The 18,219-nt window shown below is 43.2% G+C and overlaps 1 long non-coding RNA gene across 1 annotated transcript in view; it reads right to left on the bottom strand.

Moving 5' to 3' along the window:
* LOC127057994 (uncharacterized) overlaps positions 1–18,219 on the bottom strand; it is a 103,112-nt gene that overhangs the window by 68,567 nt on the left and 16,326 nt on the right. The window lies entirely within an intron of this gene.

Below are 18,219 nucleotides of genomic sequence, written 5' to 3'. Positions count from 1 at the left end.
GAGAAGGGAGAAAAAAGCTAACAATTTACCGATGGCCCCCTAGTGTCTTACGCAAATATGAATCAGTTGACAGAACTGCAGACTCATGACAGACATTTACCTTTTACATACCTCCTTGTTGTTTAGGAGTAACCCTGGCACTCTTTCCTTTCACAGGTGACGGATGCGTTGCCTGATACCACTGGCAACCTCTCTGTAGAGACCTTTAAAAGACTCGGTTCCTTAGCCGTCAGGTTAACACCGTCTGTGCTCCTGGCTAACGCGGACGGGCAAACCCTTCAGCTGGTGCTCCCGTTGCTCTCAGCCACAGGGGGCTGGAGCCCAGCACAGGCTTCTGTCATCATGAAAAAAGTCATCCAGAATGGATACCAGGTAAATATATATATACACACAAAAAGAAGGGAGGGCTTTGGTCTCCGTAGCCAATATATTGTACCAAAGCCACGCACACAAGGACTTTTCAGCTGCCACTGTATGGCATGCTGCGGCCACTCAGAACTTCAGAGACAGCCAGGCTAAAACTCAGCTCCTCCTATGTAAAAAACACTAGCCCCTGCCATTTGAACAAAAGGAGACTCCCCACTAGCAGTATAGGGCCTATGACACACAGTTGAACTGTAGAGGGTGGTGGTGACATAGACACACTAGGTAGCCCATGACCACAGTCAGGGTTTTCATTCAGTTTAACCCTTTTATTACTGTTCCTCCACCCACCAACCCCACTGCGCTGGTGTTGTATTGCAAAAAAATAATCAGCCATTGTGCACAGAGCAGACACAGTGAGACACACGCCTGACCATTTGCAAGTGTGAATACTCACTTTGTATACGCATCCATGCAAACTTTTTGCCCTATCAGGCCAAATAGGTTAGCCGGAAAGGTGATTAAAGAAACCTTGCATTACTCTCATTCAGCAACAGCAGCAGCATAGTTCAGCTGACTGAAAGGACAGAGGATAATTTATTTAGGCTTCCATTCAGTGTTGTGAATCTCTCACTAGATCAACAAAGCCAGCAGCGTTCTGATACTGGGAAAGCTAGCGCCTGGCCTTCCCGTCAATGTGCTGGACAAACTGGACAACAAGGACATCCTCCTCCTGGCTGCAGATCAGAATTTCACAGAGAGCCTGGAGCAGGCCCCTCTGCCTGTGAAACACAAGTTTGTGCAACGAGTGAGTCTCTAGTCTCTGGAGCTAGAATACAGCTCTTCACCTGATAACGCCCTGGCTTCTTTTCATCAGCGCCCAGATACGTTCAGGCTCCAGGTCACTGCCCTGAGATGCAGTTAGTGTGAAGTAGGTGTCTGTGCGGGCATCTCTTCAAAACCCAAACCACTTCCTGGCCCTCTTACTGGCAAGATCAGCAAAGGGGACAAGAACTCAGTGGGCCAACGAGCTTGAGTTCTCCTCTCATTCCTAGAGATGATCCCTCCTGGGCAGGGCTGAGGCCCAGGCTGGGGCAGCTTGCACTGTACCTGCCCAGGATGTACCCGATCTCTGCATAAACACAGGGCTCCAGTGCTGGCCATCCAGCAACCTCCATGCTACTTAGAAAGAGCCTTCTCCCTGCCCCTCCACTGGCTTCAGAGCAAATGGTCAGCGCTTATCGCCTTGCAGGACACAACCCAAAGTTTTATCAGCCCAGCAGCCCACCGCTCCCACAGCATGTCCGTGTTTCTTTTCATTTCAGATCTTACAGAGCGTGACCAGAAGCACCTTCCTCAATATCCCAGATAAGCTGGTTAATCAGATCCCTCTGTCTAGACTGGCATCTCCCCAGATCAATATCAATGAAATCAACCAGAAGAAATGGACAGCTGCTCAGGTAGCTCATTTCGTTGTTGTTTTGTATTTTTGTGTCCAGTTTCCTTCTCTTCTCCCAGCCTCTCCAATTCCGTCAGAGCCCTTGTGTCCTGCTTCCTACGGACAGTTGACGCTGCCACTGAATTCTTATCTCTCCGAAGTAACCAAAATAAGATGGGAGCATTGCTCACAGACCTCTTCCTCTTATTTATTTGTTAGCCAAAAAGGAAACAAATGTGTTTTTGCTGGGTTAGGTCCTTATTGTCTAAACAATTTAACCTCCCAAAATGTAGTGTACCAGGTGAAAAGTAGCTGCCACGCTCCACTCCAGAGTCAGCTGCATTTCTGGAGTGAGTGACACTTTCAGAGTTGAATTTTTATCTAAGGATGTGTAAATCCAGAGTCTCTCCACTGCCGATAGCAGAGTTACTCTAGATTTACACTGTTGCAGCTGAATGCAGAATTTGGTGTTCCAGTGTCTGAATCACTTTGAGTGTCACTCGATAAATGATGCTATAGAAAGATAGTGCATGATTAATGATGATTATTAAATTTCCCATTGAAACAGGAAAAAATAGTCCTCCAGCATAAACACATTCCGATTTTTTTGGGGGGGGGGGTTATTTTTTCCTCTTTGTTTTTTTTTTAAAGCAGCTTATGGAAGCACACTCTACAGAACATGCAGCCAGCCAGATTGAGCACTCATTGTCTTTTCATTTTCCATGCCTCAGCTGCTTTTCATTTTTCTTTGGAAGCCGTTGTAGCTTGGGGGGAATGAAGCATGTTTTTCAGTAGGATGCAGGACAGTGATGAAGAAGCAGGGACTAGTGAGGGGAATCCCACAGTAAGGACCATATTTCACCCTCATTCTGCGTGCAAAGCTTTCAGTGATAAGAGTGCCTATGTAGAATATTCTCTTTTCCACAGCACATTAAGAGCTCTGCTTCCTTTTATAATCACAGGCCAGTGTGTTCTTCCAGGCAGTGCTGAAGTCCACACAGCAATACTCCAGGTGAGTTAGCTGATATTTCCATCTCTGAGCAAGCAATAGGTATTGCCTTTAAAGCATGAATGGTGCTACCTCCACAATGCATGGCAGAACGTGTGTAAGATGCTTTTCCTTGAAGGACAAGGCCCCTATAGATTTAAACATCCTCAGATGCTCAAGGGCTCTGATCTTTGTGTATTGGGGAATCATTGGATTACACTACAATAGGATATGTAGCTTTGCCATTGTCAGTGTATACCAGGGGCTCTATTTAGATGCCCTGATAGTTTTAGTCTTCAATTCCCAGATTTGGCAAGGGCTTTTACTAGCTTGACAGGCAGCATGCTGTGAGGTAGGGCGCCTGTTGCATTGCTCTTGAGTGACCCCTGCCAGTCAATTTTAGGTGCATTGAAAGAGCCACTTCTATCCCCCATAGGACTGCTGCACTGTGTGTGTGCATATATATAGGATGATCCCAAGAAATAAACCTCCCCGCCAATAAAAATATTTTCCAAAAGTTTATATTTTATACCAAAGAAGAATAAGGCAGAGGGACCAAAATTTTGAGCACATAATGCCTCTATTTCTCACTTAGGTTATCTTCCACTGTCCTTCAAGGATTCAGCTGTGGAGCAGCAAACTTTTTAAACAACAATCAGTTTGCTAGCCTGGCAAAAGCCATGAGGGACAAACGAATACGACTGGAAGACAGCCAGGTGAGGGCAACCCGTCCACAAGTCTATGGTGGAATGTCTGCAGAGAGCAGGATTGCACAGTGTGGGAACAAATTCATCCCTGGTGCAGATTGAATGGCACCAGGGAGAGCTGAGGCCCATGATATGTATAAAACACACATTTGGGTTAATCAGAGTCATGCAGTTTTACAGAGCTAGAGGAAAGCACAGCTCCTAAATTTATAGACCTAGTAATTTACCTAGACCAAACATGTTTCAAACATTATCAGGTCTCATCTGAGTCACAAAGCCAAGGCTCATAGTTATTAAAGCAGCTATGGCACTTAGAAGATTAAGGGAGTTAGCCCTAGTGACCAACCTATATTGCAATGTGGGCTAATATAACATTGTGGACTATTAGCCAGATGCTGTGTTCCATTTCAAAGGTGGCTTCATTTCAGTGGTGAGTGACCTACTGGTATGCATAAGTCCCAGCCCTGCATCCTGATCCTTGCAGATGGCCTGTTATACCTGGGCAGGGCCACACTGAAATCAGCGTTGATCATAATGCAGGATCAGGGCCACTCTGTGTACGTCTATACTGGGGGGAAAAAAAAAAGCCCCACGCCAACAAGTCTCAGAGTCTGGGTCTACACACTCAGACTTGCACTTCAGCGCTAAAAATAGCAGTGTAGACATTCCCGCTCGGGCTCTGAAAGTCGGTGACGGGAGAGGATCTTAGAACCTGAGCAGGAATGTTTCCACTGCTAGCGTTAGCATTAGAGTACAAGCCCTGAAAGCCTGTGTAGACGCAGGCTCCGAGTCTCGCTGGGGGAGGAGGGGTGTTGCAATGTAGATATACCAAATTTGTATAGCACTTTGGGCTTGGATCTAGTACCTCTTTAAATCAAGGGAAAAACTTTAATGGTCTTTGGAATAAAGCAGCATTATAATTGGTGGTTTTATTGTGGTCAGGTGACTAGTGAAAGCCCGGTGAGAGAGTTATATATTGGGGAAGGAGGAGTCAATCCGTGATTTATATCATCATCATCCTTATGTATTATTTTTGTAGCTCAGCTGCATGACAAAAAGACTGACAGGACAGATAACGCCATCAGATTTTGAAGAATATCCAGCCGAGGTTCTTTTTTACATGGGGTAAGACACGCATGCATTTCTTCCCTCACTTTTGAAAGGACACTGTTCAAGATTAAAACAACAACAATATGAATTCAAGGTTGCCTACTCTCCCAATTTTATCACAAGTCTCACAATATATGTTGCATTCTTAAAGCACCTGCTCCTGGAGTCATGTGACTAGGAAAGGTTATCAGCCTTCATTTTAAGTTTCTAGCCCCTCTCAGTGCAGAGATGACTGAGGGCACCTTAAAGGCTCAAAAAAAAAAACACAAAAGACAAATGAAAAGGGCCCAATATTTTTTATTTTTAAAAATCTCATGCTTTTGGGGGCCTGGCTCATAATTTTTGATGCTTGAAGTTACCAATACTGTATATTTGTTGAGATGTCTTTACCCATGTGATTATACCAGTGTTAATAAAGAAAACAAACAAATAAATGTAATAATCTAATCTGCTTATGATTTATGCTATTCATACACTTTCTGCTTTTCACGCAGTTTGGAACATAGTACATAGGACTGCAAGTGACCTCCTGGGTCACTGAGTACAGCTTCTTTCTATCACAGGCAACCCCCATCACATAGTTCTGTTCATAAATGTATGAAGCTCATAAACTATCAAGTATCAAATTAGTTAGGTTGTGTTCCCCAACTGCTCCTGCTGGGAGGCTGATCCAGAACCTCATCCCTGTGATGGTTAGAAACCTTCTAATTTCCACCCTAAATTCATTCATGGTCAGTTTATCTCCATTTGTTCTTCTGCCAATATTATCCTTTATCTTCATTAGCTCTTCTCCACCCCTGGTGTTTACCTCCCCTCTCCCTCACTGTATTTATAGATGGAAATCAGCTTGGAGAATGACACTGCCCCCATTTCACTTTCTGCTTCTCTTGCACCAGTGCAGTGCTGTTGCATTTGGGTTCCTTGCTTTGTAGGGGACTATTCAAGGCACTGCTATGGTTTATCCAATTAGGCACCTTACTGTGGGATATACTTTTTCCTGCTAACATTCTGTAAACAATGTTTGAGTTTCAACAACAGACCTGACCAAAAGCATTGCTATCTGAAGTATTCGAAAATCATCAATCAGGCATCAAAAGTCAGAACATTTAAATAAAAGCAAAGAAAGAAAAACAAAATTAATATTTTTAAACGGTTGGGTTCATTTTCACCTGTCTTGTGGAGTTTGAGAATTAGGATTCACATGTTCAAGCTTTTCTCTGCAACCATGAAGGCTAAAGAAAAGAAAGCCGAGAATCTCATGTAATCCCATGACTCCAGGAACTGGGGTTTGGCAAATATTTTGAAATTTGGGATAAAATGGTGAGTTGGCAACACTGGATCAAGTACTTGTCACTGAGTAAATTATTTGGGGATCAATACACTAGCCACCTCAGTCAATAAAAGACTTTCTGTTGACTTTATTGGGAGCTGAATGAAGCCTGTGATGATGAATATAGACATTTTTCACTGAATACTATTTATTCTGAATGGCATCTGACCAGTACGGCTAAGCAATTCAGTTTGCAGTTCCACGAGTTTAAGTTTGTTTGTTTTGTAGAAGGACAGATGTGTGTTGTTTACTCTTTTCTAGACCAGAGAAATTTTCAAACACAGTGAACTGCCAGAAATATTTTCACCTTGTTGGACAAGCCAACGTTGACCTTTTGCCAAGAGTGTCTTCCAAAAGACAGTCGCTGCTGGAGAGTGCTAAGGCCTGCCTGGTAAGATGCTATTTTATTCACTGATTAGTTAATTTTTTTTTTTTACAGAGCTCTGAAATGTTACAGCACGGTATTAGTGGCATGGGCCGTGGCTATTAGGGCTCAGTCCAGTGATAACTGGGTGAGATTCTCTGTCTTGTGTTATACTGAAGGTCAAACTAGATGGCCTAATGATCCCTTCTGGCTTTAAAATAAAAAAGTCTACGAGCCCAACTTTCTTCCCATGTACCAGCTCAACAGCTGCTATCGACTTGAGAATACAAGCTAACAGTCCCTAGATATGTATACACACTTGGGGGTGGTGACTGAGCATGCTCAGTGGAGTGTTAGCTCCAGAATTTACTTCCTTTCCTGACATGGTGCAAGTCAGCTGATCCATACGGCTCATTTCCTGTCCCTGTCTTTTACCTGAGGTGTCTGGTGGGGAGGGTGAGTGCCACAGAACTTATATACCAGGGAAGCTATTCCAGAATACGGTAGGGTATACATTTAAAGCACAATAGCTATTCCAGAATAACTCCTTGGTTATTCGGATATTCCTCTTCCAGAATAAGTGTGTCCACATGGGAAGCTATTCCAGAGTAGATAGCTATTGCGGTGAATTTTTCCACGTAGACAAGCCTGGAAACTTGTTTCTTTATTTTTAAGGAGAAACTCAACTTTTATTAAAATTGACTTTATGTACCCTGGGAATTTTTATAACTGGGTGCACTGAGTGAATGGATATATAAATAAGTCACCACAAAGCAGAGGAGATCCTGGATCCACTGAAATCAATGGCAAGATTCCCACTGATTTCAGGAGGGCCAGGATTTCACCATAGGTCTTTTTCCATCCCATACTCAGGATCATTCAGGGTATTTTGGAAAGGGTATTTCTTACTCCCCGAAAGTAACGTGCTACATGACTGATCATTCTTTTATACAAGAAGTGGTTCAAGCCTAAATCGTACAACTCTGGTTCAGGAAAAGCTTCCATGGAAGTACATGGCTTGATTATCCTCCTTGTATATGTTGCTAAGAGCAACTGACCTAGAAGCAGAAGCAGATGAAGTGAGATATTCTGTGAAATGTCCATATAAATACATTGTGGTACTATATCCAGCCAACTTTGGCTGCTCATGTCAATTTCTTTTGTTTTATTTTTTTCGTATTCTCAGGGAACATCTACCTTATCATTTTCAAAGGAAAACCTACAAATTTTAGGCAATCTTTCCTGTGCCCTCAATGGCTCCGACATTGCAAAATCTGACCCGTACATCCTAATAATATTGCAAAGCTGCATGTCGTTCACTGAAGACCAACCGACAGCCATAGAGCAGCAGCTAAAGAACAAATATGGGTATGTCACACATGGAGTCATGTTCTAAACTTCTTTGGTGATGTGTTATGGACTCATTCAGGTTGGATAGGATCTTCTCAGTGGACCACCTTCTCCAGTGGTTCTCAATCTTCTCCGCCCCAGGAAACCTCTCTCATCTGGCATATTTGATAATATGGGGAAGCACAGGGTGGTCACAACCCCTTGAGGACTGCAATCCCTAGGCTGAGAATCTGTGATCTAGTCCACACCCCTGCATTGGGGCAGGATTGATATGTAAGGCATTCCTAATGAATGGGTATCAAGTCCATCCTTGGATATCTCAAGTCAGTCTGATTCCAGGATCTCCACTGACGTGGCAGCTTGCTTGGTTGCCTGTCTGCTGTTATACTAGATAAGTTTTTCCAAACAGTGAACCGCAGATGTCCTTGTGACTGCATCTTCTCATTCTGGCCTCAGTGACTAGTGAGAAGAACTGATCCTTCTCCTCTTGAGAACATACCATTGCCTATTTATACACTATCATAATGGCACCTCTCATTCTACTGTTCTCCAGATTAAACATGCCCAGTTTTTCTCAAAGACTTGGCTCTCCTCTGAACTCTCTCATTTGTCTGTCCCAGACTGACTTCATAGTTTTCGTTGGGCGAGTTCTTTCATTCTTTACAATGGAAGGCAAAGACTCTAATAAACTGAAAGGAATAGTCAGCTCTGCTGATCAATGTGCACGCATCATCAGGTTTCTGTTACGTCTCTGCAGATGCGTTCCATTGGGCATGAGATGCATTTTAATTTCCCTTCCTGCATTGGGTGATCGCATCATTAGCACAAGGATGTTTTGATAAGCTCAGGGCATATATAAAAAATATGTTACTTTTCTTCTCAGATCACCTTCAACATGGACAGTCAGCACCCTGACAGACATGGGTATTCTTGCCAGTGCCCTGATGAGCAGCACACTTCAAAGGATCTCAGAGGTACTGTACTGCTATGGAACATCAGCATTATGTCTAGTGTATTTCCAGAGAAGCAGCATGGCCTAATGGATTGGTCATGGGACCAGGCGACAAACTCCTGAGATGTAACCCTGACTCTGACCATGATTTGCTATAAGACACTGAGCACATCACTTATCCTCTGTGTCTCTGTTCAGTGTTTAACCTATAGGGGTGTAGAGACCCAGTTAGTTAAATTTGAAATATATAGAGCACATCTGTGCTAAGTATTGGTGTCATTATTAGTGATCTAATACAAGCTGTGAGCTTCATATGCCTGTTCCTACAATTTCTGCACAGTTCTATGAAGTTACAGAGTAAAATGTAGGAATATTGATATCAGTTTAAAAGAGGATGGATTAGGAAACTGAAAACCATTTCTCCAGACCTACTAAAAACTCCAATATACCTATCCCAGCAGCTGCCTTTCCATAAAGTTATTTTCTTCCTACACAGACAGAGAAGACACAATTTTTCCCTGATTTCTTGAGCCAGTTGAAGACCTGGAATAGGAACCAATTCACCTATCTTCTGAAACAGCTTGCAAACCATCAGCGGCAAAAACGAGCTGTGAGTACGTATTGTATGTGAGTGCCCTGTGTTGGCTGGGTCTCATTTCCTCTAGTCTAATCTTCCTTTCTCCTCTGCTCTCATGTACCACAGCTGCATCTTCCCAGAAGATGCCAGCTCCTGCTCGGGAGATACACGAGATCTTAACTGACAGCATCAGATTCCATTCTAACTTCCAGTAAGGTGGAAGGTCAGTACAGGTTACAGCTAAGGATCTCGCCTCCTTGAGTGGTGTGGAGAAAGTGAATAAGGAAAAGTTATTTAGCTGTTCCCATAAGAACTAGGGGCCACCAAATGAAATTAATGGGCAGCAGATTTAAAACAAATAAAAGGAAGTTTTTCACACAGCGCACAGTCAACCTGTGGAACTCCTTGCCTGAGGAGATTGTGAAGGCTAGGACTATAACAGGGTTTAAAAGAGAACTAGATAAATTCACTGGGGTTAAGTCCATTAATGGCTATTTGCCAGGATGGGTAGGGAATGGTGTCCCTAGCCTCTGTTTGTCAGAGGATGGAGATGGATGGCAGGGGATGGATCACTTGATCATTGTCTGTTAGGTTCACTCCCTTTGGGACACCTGGCATTGGCCACTGTTGGAGATAGATACTGGGCTGGATGGACCTTCGGTCTGACCCGGTATGGCCATTCTTATAGTCTTATGTTCTTTTGTTACATTGTTTCTCCTTCCTCTCTTCCCTCAATGCCTCCAAAAGGCTCCATGTGAACCCTCTGGATGAAAAGGACTGGCCACATCAGAAGTGATGTCACAACATATGTTGCTTCCCCCTCCCCAAAGTAATGAATCTACTGCCTTTGCCATGATTCTAGCCCTAAGCTCACAGAAACGTCATGCTGGGAGATATTTGCACAGAGCCGAATGAAGGCAAAAAATACACTAGATATTTTAATGCGCTCTCTTTCTCCCAAGCAGACTGCACAAGAACTCTGTTGACAACAGAAGTGGTGGTGAAGCAGAGAGACCTTCTAGCTTCCAAGTACACATCCAGCAGTGATCTGGATGCTTGTCTGCCTGATGATGTGCTGAGAAACAATTTGGAAACTTTGGGGAAGATGGAATTTCAGGCCCCTCTCCTTCACGTGCTAAAGCTGAAACTGGACAAGGTAGTGTAGAATCTGGAACAGGTTGGGTGAGATATGCAGAGGAGGACTTGTTGGGGCAAAAGGGTAATGTTGAAGGGAGTTGTTTGGGTTTTAACTTTTCGATATTGTCAGTTCAGCAACTCTAACAAGGACACTTTACACATCCACAGCACCTTTCCCACGAAGCATTTAGAGCATTTTGCAAACATTAATGAATTAAGTCTCATAACACTCCTAGCTTCATTTCACACTTGGGAACACGAGTGCTCTGAGTGTTTTAAGCCAAATTTTGTAAACTAAACAAATAAATGGCCTTATTTTCAGAGGGGACCTGACCACTTATTTCTTGGAAGTGTATGAGACCCGCGTGCTCTTGGCACATCTGAAAAATCAAGCCATCTACATAGGTGCCAAACTTTGAACACCCAAAGTTTGAAAATTTTGGCCAAAAGTCACTCCCTGTATCAGGACCAGGAATAGAATCCAAAAGTCCTGATATCATATCCCCGGCTCTGACCACTCCTTTCCCCTTAAATACAGGTAGGATATTGTGTCAGATTCAGGAATCGGTTCATAAAAAGTTCAACAGAAAACAAGAGCCATTAAAAATAAAACACACAACTGACTCCTGGTGGTGGATTTGGAAACTTAGGAAGGTGTATCAAATCCACCTGCTTACCCACTGGATTTTGAATCAATGTCTGTGAATCCTGAACGTTTCAGTAGATCTTCTTGTACATATTAGCTTCATATCCATTTGAGAAGTGTATGCACTGAAACAACTCAGACATATGCTGCCTGTCTGCTCACTGTATTTTGTGCTACAAACAGATCTTTGGCACGCTGCCTGAAGACTACCTTCCACTATTAGGAAACATAGCCAGGATGTATACCACAACTGAAATTGCTAACTGGAATATCACTACAGCCGAGACCTTATCAGCCCTATTGACAGGAACTTCATGGCAACAGGATCTCCCAAAGGTAAGACACCTGCGAGCAAAACATGACAAGTGCTGCTAGGACACTAATTAAAAAAATAATTAGTGATTAAAAAGTGGACACTGTTGCTGCCTAAATAATGTGACACCTCCACACACACAGAGAGTATATTGTGTGCAGTACTGGACACAGCATTCTACTGAACAGAGATTGTTATTGCCCTAGAAACAGTGATCCTGTCTGGCCCCAGCTGGGGAACTGTGTGCAGAGCTAGGGAGGTTATTACATTAGAAATGGTGCAATGTAGGGAAACCAAAATGATATGAGGTCTCCAAGATTCTCGAACGTGAGGTTAAAGGAAACAGTCTTATTCTGACTGGAAAAGAAGAGGCCACAAAAGGGAATGTTTCAAAAGTATGAACAGATACCAATAAAGTTGATAAAGAAAACTACACTCTCCTGTTTTAAATGGAGGCTTTAATCAGAACATTCGGAAATTAAAAGCCACTATGGATCTCAGACACGGATCTTTCAACCATAGGGTGATAAATATGTGGAATCAGCTATATTGGAAGAGATGGTAGCAGTGAGTATAAATGGAGGTCAAGAGGCACCTATAAAAATGTGGGAAAAGGGGATTTAAAATACTGGTGGAAAAGCAGAATTATGGGAATAAACTTGGGACCCAAGGCAGACTTTTCTTTGTCTTAAAATGTCTTGTTGAGTTAGCACTTAGTACAAAAGAAATATTTTGATGAGACAGTGGATCAGGTGATCGAGAGGAACATTATTTTAAATAACTTGAATAGGTGTCAGCAACTGCAATTTTTAAATTTAAATTAATGTACTTTTTTAAACCCTCATCGGGTTTACCCTAACTGTCATACCTGCAGGTTACGTCTCTGGTCACTCGGCATCTAGAAGCTAATGGCAATCAGTTAGATGGAACAATGCTCACAATGCTAGCTCCACACATCTGTGCTTTGGAAGATACTCAGATAAAAGCAATCAGCAGTGAGGCCATCAGGTACCTTTGTGACTCTTAATCACTAGACACATTTGGGGTAAGTGGGTTCTGTTTCTTTCTTTCTTCCTTTAATAGCAGATCAAGAAATTTACACTGAGGACTTGCTTTTTTGTAGCTCGGACTGGGCAAGAGCTCAGGGGGATTCCTTGGTGTTGTACGAATTCTGCTAGCTAGTCTCCTTCTGACAGTCACAAGCCCCAGGGGGGGCTCACCAGCTGTTTGGGGAGAGGGAGAAAGGCAGGGCATTATGCAGCCTCTTTCTTATCTAGGACCCCAAGTTTCTTCTGCTGTGCCATTACAACAGCCCTGCGACGCAGGGCAATACTGTTCTCCTCATTGTGTAGGGGCACCGACAGTCTGAGTGACTTGCCCAAGGTTATACAAGGTGTCTGTGGCAAAGCTGGGAATTAAACCTGGGCCTCCTAAATGCAGGTTAGCACCCTAACCACTGGGCCAGCCTTCCTCTCCCGGGGTTTTGTCGGGGTGTATTTCACCCAGCTGTGCACATGCCAGTTGCTCAAACCATTGACAAATACAAAAGATACATCTCTAAAACACTTCCTCTCCAGAGAGACCAGCAGGCCCATGAATACCTCGCTATGTTCTCAGCACCAGAAGAATCTCCTCTATAGCCAGCTGAGAGCTGCTTACGAGGAGAACCAGAGCTCTCCAGATGCCTACTACCAGCTGCTGAAGCCTGCCATTGGCGAGTCCCACTCTTGATGCTGGCAGGGCTGAAAGAGGCAGGTTGGCAGTTGCTCAGTGTGCCCTGTTAGGGCACTGAGAGACTCCAGCTCGGGTCTTTGTCAGTTGGGGCAGTGCAGGCATGTCTACATAGCAAAGAAAAACCAACAGCGCTGAGTCTCAGAGCTCAGGGCAATTGACTCCAGTTTGCTGGGCTCTGGAGGGCTAAACATAGCAGCAAAGATGTTCCCACTCAGGCTGCAGCCTGGGCTCGAGACTCTCTCCCCTTGCTGGGTTTCAGAGTCCAGGCTCCAGTCCACACCAAAGCATCTACACTGCTGTTTATAGCCCCACAGCCCAAGTCCCGCACGTCTATGTCAGCTGACCTGGGCTCTGAGGCTCAGCACCACAAGTGTTTCTTTGCAGTGTAGCTGTACCTGAGGGGAGAAGGAAGGAGAGTCTAGCTGCTATGGAGACCTCTTCAGCCACCTTGAGAGCAGCACTTAGGGGAGAGATGAGATAGGTCAGGCCTTACCACATAAGGACCACTTGTGGAGGGGGGAATAAATAGAAGCTGGAGGAGGAATACCTGCTGGGTCTGAAAGGAACCATTCCCCCACCTCCTATCACCTGCGCCTCTGGAAAAAAAAATGTGATTAAGAATTGCAGTCAGCAATGTGACTGACTACCATCATCATCACAGGCAATTGCATCCGTCAGGAAATATAGAGAATATTGGGGCTGTCCCTATAAAATCAGGACACCTGGTCACCCTAGTTGCCTCGCATTTTCTTAGGAGACAGGTCAAATTTTCAAAGTGACTGTAGGAGTTTGGGGCACTTAGGCCTGTGTTCATTCACCATGGTGGTGTGTGCAAACTAGGCACTTGTGTGGGAAAAGGCGTTTCTAAGTGCCCATTCAGAAGTGGCTGAGTGTTGTTTATTTGCCAGTAATATACAGGGGTAAGCCTAGATGATCTGGTGGGCCTGTCTGGCCTGAAACCGTATGACTCTATGGTTCAATGACACAAAATGTGATGGGAAGCTTTTGTGGGATCTTGGCAGCTAGACACAGCTTCTGCTTTTCTTCTTTAAAGGCGGAGCCCCAACCAAGGATCTGATCAAATTTGCTTCTGGTTATCCTGTCATGGACATAGCCACATTTACAGCCCTCAGCCCAGATGAAGTCCAGGTGGGTGGCGTTTTCCATCGTGAATAGCAATTAATCCATCAGCACTGCCTGCTCTGCCAGTGCTTTTTCCTGGAAGAACAAAAATGTCACTCTTGATCCAGCAGTTTTTAGGCAAGACTCCCATTGACTGCAACAGAAAAGCAGTGATTGAAATGAGAATCTTTCCCAGATCTCAGGACTGGGGACTAAGTAGGCCCCATTGTCAGATGTGGCTACATAGCAACTGCCAGTCTGGATCAGACCCACAGTCTGCTTAGCCCAGTGTCCTGTCTCCAACAGGGGTCAGCACCAGATGCTTCAGAGGAAGATGTACGAACGCCATAGCAGGAAGATGTGGGGTAGCCCGCCCCCAACATTAGGTCTTGTCCTGCTCTCTAATAGAGAGCCGCTTAAGCCCTGAAGCATGAAGTTTAACATCCCTTCCAAAATGTTCCCGTTAATGATGACAGTTCTGGATATTCTTAGCTATATTAATGTCCAACCCTTTTTTAAATCTTGCTCATTTCTTGGCCTCACTGACATTCTGTTGGAAAATGAGCTCTGCTGTCTAATTACACAGTGTGTGAAAAAGTATTTCCTTTTCTGTCTCCAGAAGAAAGGAGGGGGTTTTATGCCCTCAGTCATTCTCATCATCCTTCTCTAAGTCTCCTAGGGTAGCACGAACTCCTTGCACACTGACATTTTCCAGTCAGCTATCTTTTTGCTTATCTGGATATACTGTGCACATTGTGTGTATATTGCCATCGCCAGAGGATTAGACAAGAACCCCAGACAGATCTCTTATTTAAACCTGTTAGCTGCCTTGAGTTGTAGGTACCTTGGTTTGGTTTTCAATTTTAAACCAACAGATTATTTGATCAGTTTTGCATTTAAATGGAGAAATAATATAAAACTGCTGTAGTCAAAAATCAGTCAAGGCATTCTGATGGTTTAATTAACCCACTACATGGCTCAGCTGTTTTCTGCCTACAGGAAGGCCAGAATTGTCTCAACGAAGGGTCGATATTTTGGTGCATTGACAGAGCAGCATGGTGGCACAGGAGTGAAGGACAAAACAGATTAAGTCAGAGTAGTCTCCCACATAGGGGTGCTGCAGGTGTTTTGGTAGTGAGGAGCACTGGAGTAGCAGGGATATTGTAGGGAAGTCGTGAGATGCATTAGCAGATCCGTAGGTAGGGAGCCCAGAATTAGGTTGGGTAGAGGGGACATTGGCAGAGCAGAGCAGAGCAAGAAACCTTAGCTGATGTTGTCAGTCTGCCATTATGTAACTTTTCTGTAAGCAGCTTGGAATTATTTCACATTAATGTACCTATTTTTATTTATTTTCTGCTGTAGAAATTAAGCACACAAAATCTGAAAGATTTGCTAGGAGCTAATCTCCCAGAGCTGAACAATTTAGCTGATGACCCTGTGGTGAAAGCTTGGACCCAGGCACGCAACCAATCAGAGGTGAATTCTTTAGGACTCCTTCTTGTAGCAGGACTCCTGGACAAGCCACCTAACGGTTTTATAGATTTTCCATCAGGTAAGTGAATTCACAACAAAAGAGCCAAGGGTACTGGTGAAATATATGGCTCAAAAAGCTTTTCACTGAGCTGTGCATAATGCTGATAAATAAAAGTGCACCTGTGATGCAGATGCATATCACAGGCTTAACTTTCATATAGTTCCACTGTACAAAATAGAAGATTACCCTTAACTGGGATTAATTCACCGAAGGCAGATTCTCTCATACATCCAGTTCAGTTTGTGGGGCAGAGTACAAGGTTATGATATGAGAGATGTTGGGGTCCTGATCTTGCAATGGGGTCTGCTCATTGTAGGATCAGGGCTTTAAATATTAGTTTGTTGAAAATACTGTAGGAATCAGAGACTGAAAAGCCCTATTAGATCATATACAGTCTATCACAGTCAGCAGGATTGTCTCATACCATATTTTCCAGTGGTTTGCAGGTCTAGTTTTAAAATGACTCAGATGGTTTTCACCTCCTTCCTTGGAAATCTATTTTACATCTCAGTAGATCTCACTATTAGAATGTTTTTTTCAAATGGTGGTTATGGAACACACATTAGGAAGTAGGGCAGTTTTATTGAATTGAAGGGATTTATTGCCTGCAGAGATGCAGCAGAACTGATACATTTTTTTAAATTTTTCTTTCAGCACCTCACATACCCGGAAGAGCAACAACATATGCAAAAGACCACATGTTCCAGCTTTTCTATTACATGCTTTTCCCCTTGGTGTTAACTGCTTTCTTGTAGGCTGTATCACTATTTGCCAAATATTAAATAGTAATATTCTTGGGATGGAAAGGGGAATTACAATGATTGATCTAATTGGCATGGTTATATTCAATTTATATATGTTCCAGTGTTCTTAAATGAACAAAATATAAAAAAGTGGAGCATTTAATTTCTGTTTGATAATACATTATTCCATTACTCTACCCCTGAAGGGTTTGTGAAATTTTACAGGGGGTTCTTGGGGAAAAATTCCCTAATGGCAGACAGAGCTGTCCCTAGGGACCCCGGGCAGCATGGGGCCAGCAGCCCAGAGCCCCTGGACTTCCAAGAGCTAAGCAGATCAAAGCCAGCATCTCTATCACACTGAGAAGATTTAAACTTCAAGACTCCTTATAAGAAATGGAAAGGGAGGTGGATATTTTTTGCTGTTTTTAAAATGAAATAGGAAGCTAGGATTGTTTTTTAAATTATTATGAAGAACAAGTTTAAGCCTTGTTATAACGTGCGTTGTTTGCCTGGACTGCTCAGGACCTGAAGGCTTGTGTAGGAGGAACTCTGAATTGGCTTCTTAAATCCCTTCCTGCTGTTTCACATCTGATACTCCTTGAGGAAACACAGGAGCCTTGTCTTGTAACAGGCTTATTCAAAGTGATACAAGCTATGAAACTGAGACCTTGTTGCCATTTTCATAATGTAATAAAATACTGTAATGATAAATAATAATTACTAATAGGGTGTAATAAGCATGTCATAAAAACAAATGTTGTATTTCCAAGATAACAGCTTTTATAATTTATACTCAGGTAAAAGAGAAAATCCCTGGAAATATTCATTTTTAGGAAGGGGTTCGCGAGACTTGATTTTAATGAAAGGGATTCACAAGTCATTAAGGTTTGGGAATCACTGCCCTACCATCATCACAGTCAGCACTGCTGTTGGTAAAATGCTTCAATAAATGCAAAATATATGCCTAATCCTGCAAACTTCATTAGGACTATTGACAGTTATAAGCACTACCCACAACAGTGTTTTCAGAATCAGGTCCTAAATAATTAAGTGTTGTTATTCTTCACACGCTAAAGACCATTAGTAATGCATGTTATTTTTCAGCCATCTGTGTTTATCACTAATATTTAGCACCTTTTATCAAAGCATTTTCACAACCATTACTTTAAAAAAAAGTAATTAATGTCACGTCAATGCAAACAGAGGAACTTCTGAACAAATATGAGTTCTCTATCATTAGATATCATGCTAGGTTCTCTGTAGGGCCCCATCTGTCTTTCTATACACAAGGCTTAAAACAGTTTGGTTTGAAGGTCTTCTAGTCAAAAAGACCCATGTTCTAAACCTGGTTCTACCGTGGACTCAATGCGTGGCCTTGGAAAGTTGTTTCACCTTTCTGTGCCTTGTTTTCCCCATAATGGAAATAATCCCTACTTCCTAGGGACACGGTGGGAATTATTTTTTGTACAGCGCTTTGATAATCTTTGCCATAACTGCCAAGATTTAAAAGAGGCCCCACCCACACATGGAACACTCCCAGAATTGGCTCCATTGTCTATTTTACACCCCCGAAACATTTCAGTAGCAAATGTAGTGACCATTGTTTATCTAGCATTAAGTGTTCCAACTGCAGAGCAGCATTCCCTCGGGATGGATCATGAGGGCTATTCAAACTTTTGTTTTCATCCCAGCGGTTTTGAGGGAAAACTTTCTAGCAGAGCAGGGGTGGGGCAAGAACATCAGCTAAATAAAAATACCCCAAACAACAGGGGCAACCCCCTGGCACACTGCCACTTTTTACAACGTAAGGG

The sequence above is a fragment of the Gopherus flavomarginatus genome, chromosome 9, assembly GCF_025201925.1.
Source record: "Gopherus flavomarginatus isolate rGopFla2 chromosome 9, rGopFla2.mat.asm, whole genome shotgun sequence".
In the NCBI taxonomy this organism is placed as follows: Eukaryota; Metazoa; Chordata; order Testudines; family Testudinidae; genus Gopherus; species Gopherus flavomarginatus.
This window is presented reverse-complemented; position numbering and strand designations above follow the sequence as displayed.